This window comes from Oratosquilla oratoria, chromosome 8 (assembly GCF_046742065.1).
Source record: "Oratosquilla oratoria isolate Oo_2021 chromosome 8, ASM4674206v1, whole genome shotgun sequence".
NCBI lineage: Eukaryota > Metazoa > Arthropoda > Malacostraca > Stomatopoda > Squillidae > Oratosquilla > Oratosquilla oratoria.
In genome coordinates this window covers 75,422,142-75,428,513 of record NC_134784.1, presented here as the reverse complement: position 1 = coordinate 75,428,513, position 6,372 = coordinate 75,422,142, and the positions used below count along the sequence as shown (strand labels likewise).

At 39.0% G+C, this 6,372-nt stretch overlaps 1 long non-coding RNA gene across 1 annotated transcript in view; it reads right to left on the bottom strand.

Annotated features, from left to right (window-relative positions):
- LOC143027823 (uncharacterized) overlaps positions 1-6,372 on the bottom strand; it is a 169,860-nt gene that overhangs the window by 1,628 nt on the left and 161,860 nt on the right. Inside the window, exon 3 of the long non-coding RNA XR_012966652.1 lies at positions 2,217-2,358. This is a non-coding gene — a long non-coding RNA (uncharacterized LOC143027823). The remainder of the gene's footprint in view (positions 1-2,216; positions 2,359-6,372) is intronic.

The window sequence follows — 6,372 nt, the reverse complement described above, 5'->3', positions numbered from 1 at the left end:
CAGACCATTTACACCATGAAACAAAAGTCCTCAAAGTCAAGGAACACCTCGACATGAGAGGCACACAAACACTTGCTGCAGCCACCACAAACACATCACACCCGTTACACTACATAGCAGAACACCCACACACACCAAGAAACATTAAAACTACACCCAAAGACCTTTATTACACAAAGATACTCTCTTCTCTTCCTCCACAACCACCAAATACCAGCCTCCGGAAACATATTCATAATCATATCACTCACCGCTCCATTAACACACTGAAAGACAACACACTGCTGCATGCCAGACCCCTGATATCCACCCTTCTGAATCCTCTCTCCCACGTAAGGACAGAGTCCACTTGGCCAGACTGCGATGCGGTCACCACCCAGCACTTCTAAGCTACCAGAGGAGGCTGGACGACCGTGTTGTGAACAGCTGCCCAGGATGTAACACTTCACCCCATACCATACAACACATAATGGAAGACTGCATTATACACAATCATGCACGCAAACAACACAACATACACTCTATAAAGGATTTGTGGGAAAACCCAGTCTCGGCTGTGGCCTTCCTTGGGGAGACGGGACTGCTCGGACAGACAGTCTAGGGAACGACAACAACAACAACAGTGTGGATTTAGGATGGGTAGAGATTGTGTAAATCAGATTTTTGTGATAAGACAGATATGTGAGAAAGCTATAGGAAAGGGGAAGGATGTTTTTTGGGCCTTTATGGATCTGGAAAAGGCTTATGACAGGGTAGACAGAAAGACACTGTGGGAGGTTTTGCGGATATACGGGATAGGAGGAAAGCTTATAGGAGCTGTCAAGAGTTTTTATGAGAGTAGTAGAGCTTGTGTCAGGATTAGAAATGGAGAGAGTGAGTGGATTGAGGTAAAGGTGGGACTTCGTCAAGGATGCAAGGGTAGTGGGTCAAGGATTGGAGGTGGTTAAAGAAAATAGAGAAAAGTAGGAGGTGAGCCAGCTGTTGTTTGCGGACGACACTGCGCTTGTGGCAGGATCGGAGGAGGGATTGAGGAAGTTGGTGACAGAGTTTGGGAGAGTGTGTGATAGAAGAAAGCTGAAGATAAATGTGGGTAAAAATAAGGTGATGAGATGTACAAGGGGTGAAAGTGGCAGTAGTCTGGAAGTGAGCATTAAGGGAGAGTGACTGGAGGAAGTGGATAGTTTTAGATACTTGGGTGCAAATGTGGCAGGAAAAGGTGGAGTGAAGGTGGAGGTAGAATGTAGATTGAGAGAAGCGAGTAAATGCCTTGGTGGATTAAAAAGTGTAATGAGTAATAGACATTTGGGAATGGATGCTAAGAGGAGACTATATGAAGGAGTGATTGTGCCAACAGCACTGTATGGGGCAGAAACATGGAACATAAGAGAGGAAGAGAGAAGGAGTTTGAATGTGTTTGAGATGAGGTGTCTGAGAAGTATGATGGGGGTTACTAGGCTTGATAGAGTGAGAAATGAGGAGGTGAGGAGGAGAACAGGGGTGGAAAGGGAGTTGGGAGATAGGGTTGATGAAAGAGTATTGGGATGGTTTAGACACATGGAAAGAATGAGTGAAGAAAGACTAGTAAAAGAGGTGTGGAAGGCAGAGGTGGAGGGAGTGAACATGATGGGATGTCCTAGGTTGTGGTGGTTGGATGGGGTGACGGGGGCTTTGGAAGGGAGGGGAGCGTCTGTTGAGGAAGGACGGGAGAGGACAGAAGAAGGGTGAATGGAGAATGGTTGTGTGTGGATAATGTTGTGATGCATGAGGTGGAATGGGTGGGAGGATGGGGGGTGAGGTAGTATGTGTGAGCAAAATTTAACGCAGCCCGAAGGGATTTCTCCCCGTCTTCTCCTTTACATATGGGGGGTCGCCGATTTAATGAAGCAGCCTTGCTGTGGATGTGCTGTATCTTGCGACATTGCTTCTGATCCAGGGCAGTGGACAAGGTGCAGGGATGACCCGTCATCCAGGAGGTGCTAAGATGAGAGGGAGTGTGGAGGGGTGTGGAGTGTATTTAGGGATGGAATGGGTGGGAATGATTTTATGCCTTTTCCTTTTTAGCTACCTCCCTTGTAAGGGGGAAAAAGCCTTGGTATATGTATGTATGATAGTATGGCTAGAATGCACTGTTATCTGTTTACCTTTAGGCACCTTTCTCTGTATAAGGGAAGTAGATAGTCAAGGCATGCACCTGTACCCACCTATTTCCCTTTTACCTTAGCTCCTTGTAGATGAAGTATCATCCCTGTCTATTGCCCACTTCCTGATGAAGCAATGCAGCAAGACACAGCACATCCACAGCTGGGCCATCAGTTTCATTGACAGAGCAACCCTTCCTCCTTGTCCCTTCATGCCAAGCTGTAAAAATAGAAAAAGCCAAGCTCAGATTATTTTTGCAGTTGATACTTTCCATGTTCTAGTCTATTAATATAATGATCATTCATTTTGTGATTTAAAAGTAGACACACCAAACATTTGTTAAGGCTGTATGCCCAATTCATAACTGGTTCTGAATGACTTCTTCAAGACACTATTTCTTCTCTGGATGTGTTGATGAAGAGGATATAAATAATGGTGACCAAGAAGCAAGGCAACTGACCAGTTTTTGGTCGTACAGAAATATTTACAATGTGCCAGAAATAGGTATTTACATGGTTGAGTGATACGCCCAATATTAGATAAAAAATATTTACAATTATGTCTTATCTCGTATTTTCATAGCTGCATCTACCTTCGATGACTAGTGTTCTGTGACCAAGCTAACCGACCTTTCTTGACAATGCCCTTTTTGAGAACAAAAGATTTTCAGCATCTCAGGTCAAGAGCTCTACAAGATAAAGGTCTCAGGTGTGTCTCGGGTCAATACCTACACTGTATCGGCCGATGTCTCAACCGACGAGACCCAGCCTTCCAAGTTTCCTTCAACTGATATGGTAACAGCCTCCTTATTTCATAAATTGGCAACCTTTTTAAATTTGTATATGCAGGTAGAATTTTTCTGGCATCCCTCCGAGCCTTCTTGAGGGCTTGCTGTGTATTTTGTAGTTAGAGCAGAGTTTCCTTCACCATCAATTCCAATGTAGAGTGACACAACCTACATATGATACATAGAAAGGACATGGCATATTTTAATCATACATGGTGAAAAATAAAATATAAGGATAATTTCTTCCATGGATGTATGCTACTCAATGGTCATATTGCTGGTGGACTAGTTGTCCTAAGATGGTCAAGGTCAGGTCGGCCTAATTACAGTTAAGTGGCCTTTGGTTGGGTTCTGATTAGACGCTCAACAACCGCTTGTTGCTGCTGCTGTAATGTACGTGATGTCATATGCTTGATATCTATCTTCTCATAGTGTGACGTCCTGTGACGTGTATTTTATCTTCTGCCAACACTAGTACTAGTGTATTAGTACTATAGTCAGCGCAACGAGAAGTGACCGCTAAGGCGGGGCTAGGAGATTTCCCGGTGTTGCCACATCTCCACAGATAACACGGCTCACACTGAATGCAGTGTGAGGGGGGAGGGGCCAGAGAATAGATGTAGCGGCAACGTCGGTCGCTCTTGCTCATATGCCATGTCTATGACTCGAGGAAACGAAACCTTTGTATAGAAAACATTGCTTTGATTTTTACCTCAGTAGTGGTGTGTGACAAAAAATTATAATATAATTATATGTGGCAATATTATAAAAATATAAAATAAAATTATAAAATAAAATAAAATTATAAAATAATTATATGTGGCAGCACAGGGGGACTCCCAGTGCTCCGCCCTAACGGCCATTTCTCAATGCAACGAGTATAGCATACTAATGTACTAGCACTAGTGTACTCATGTCCATTACCAGTAAAATATTACTAGTGTATTAGTACTAGTGTACTACATCTAGTGCACTCGTGCTAGTGTACTAGTAATAGTGTTGTCAACCCTTTAGATGTCCAGCATGCACACACAGTCATGCACATGCATATGCTGTGACAGTGAATTCTACATATTCAACCATTTCTCAGGAGATTTTCCATTGTCACGGATTTTCCTCCCAAGGGACATTCCATTGTCTTCAGTGACCAGAGAACTAGGGCTTTTGGGTCAAATGCCTGAACACCTGCTCGGACAATGGTCCTCACCAGCGTTTCGGGTCAAACGCCCAATAGATGCATCTCCTGTCATCGTTGCCGCATTTACCTGTTCAGAACATGGCAACACTTGTAAAAAATGTACAAAAATGTAAATATGGCAACAGCCTACTTGTACCTGTAGAATATCTATTCTGACAACCCACCGAGTCTTCTTCGGAGGTTGCATGTGATTGTGAACCAGAGAAAACTGGAACATTAAACCAAAGACAACTTCCAGAGATTAATTCACCAGTGTAGATAAGTAACTACAAATGTACAATAGTGTACTAGTAATAGTATACTAGTACTAGTGTACTAGTATTAATGTACTACTGTGCTAGTACACATTTAATAGTACTGTATACTAGTAGTGTTCTAGTATTAGCATACATGAACTAGTACTCATGTATTAGTGTACTAGTACTAGTTTACTAGCACTAGTGTACTAGTATTAGTGTACTAGTACTGGTGTATTAATATATTAGTACTAATGTACTAGTTCTAGTGCACTAGTTTACTAGTACTAGTGTACTGGTACTGCTGTACTAGTGTCTTAGTGTACTAGTACAAGTTTACTAGTATTAATGTTCTAGTGTATTAGTAATAGTGTACTACTAGTACAATAATACACTAATACTAGTACACTAATACACCAGTACAAGTACTTGATTACTAGTACAGAGTTACTAATACACTAATACACTAGTACACTAATAAACTAGTGCACTAGTATCAGTACACTACAACTAGCATACTAGTACAATAATAGTAGTATAATAGTACACTAGTAATAGTACAATAGCACACTAGTACTAGTACTGTAGAAAAATAGTACTAGTGCACTAGTAGTATACATTAATACATTGGTACTAATACACTAGTATTAATACATTAATACTTATTAGTACTTGTATATTAATACTGGTACTAGTCTTGTATAAGTACACTAGTACTAGTAAACTAGTTCATTAGTATTAGTACATTAGTAAACTAGTGTAATAGTTTAATACAAGTGTACTAGTAATAGTACACATATACTAGTACTAGTGTGCTGTATTAGTATACTAATACTACTATATTAGTACTGATGTCCCAGCACTAGTGTAGTTGTACTAGTTAACTAATGAACCATTGAACTTGTATTAGTGTATTACTGTACTAGTGAACTAGTAATAGTACTTAAATACTAGTACACTAGTACTATTGTATCAATGCTAGTGTACTAACGCTAGTACTAATGTACTAGTGTACTAGTATTATAGTACTAGTGTACTAGTAGTAGGGTACCAATGCTGTAATATTATACCAACATACTAGTACTAGTGTACTGCTAATAGTGTACTAGTACTAGTTTATTAGTGTAATAGTACTAGTGTACTAGTATAACAATGCACTAGGGTACTAGAATTAGTGTATTAGTGTACTAGTACAAGTGTATTATACTAGTACTAGTGTACTATTGAACTATACTATTGTATTAGTACTAATGTATTACTATTATACTAATGTACTTTTACTAGTGTACTAATGTACTACTAGTGTACTAATACTATTATACTAGTAGTGTACTACTGTTGTACTTATGTACTAGTAGTGTAATAATACTATTTTACTAATTCTAATGTACAAGTTTAGTAACTAGTATTAGTGTATTAGCACTAATGTACTAATTTACTAGTACTTGTGTGTTTGTACTGTTTACTAATGTAGTTTACTTGTACTAGTGAAATGTACACTAGTGTATTAGTAATAATGTAGTAGTGTGCTAGTACTTATGTGATAGTACAAATGTACTAGTATACTAGTTTACTGATATAAAGGTACTAGTGTACTAATATTAATGTACTAGTACTTTAATAATAGTACTTATAAACTAATGTACTAGTACTATTGTTATAGTACTAGTACTAATGTAGTAGTGTACTAGTATTAATGTAGTACTTTAATACTAGTACTAATAAACTAATATATTAGTACTATTGTTCTAGTACTAGTACTAATGCACTAGTGAACTAGTGTTAGTGTACTAGTATTAATGTACTAGTAGAGTACTAGTACTAGTATAAGTGTATTAGTACTATTGTAATAGTGCACCATTACTATTGTACTAAAACTAATGTACTAGTACTAGTGTCGTTGTACTAGTACTTTTATACTATTGTTCTACTACTATTGTACTAGTACTAGTTTACTAGTGTATTAGTACCACTACTTGTACTAGTACTAGTACACTATATTGTATTAGTGG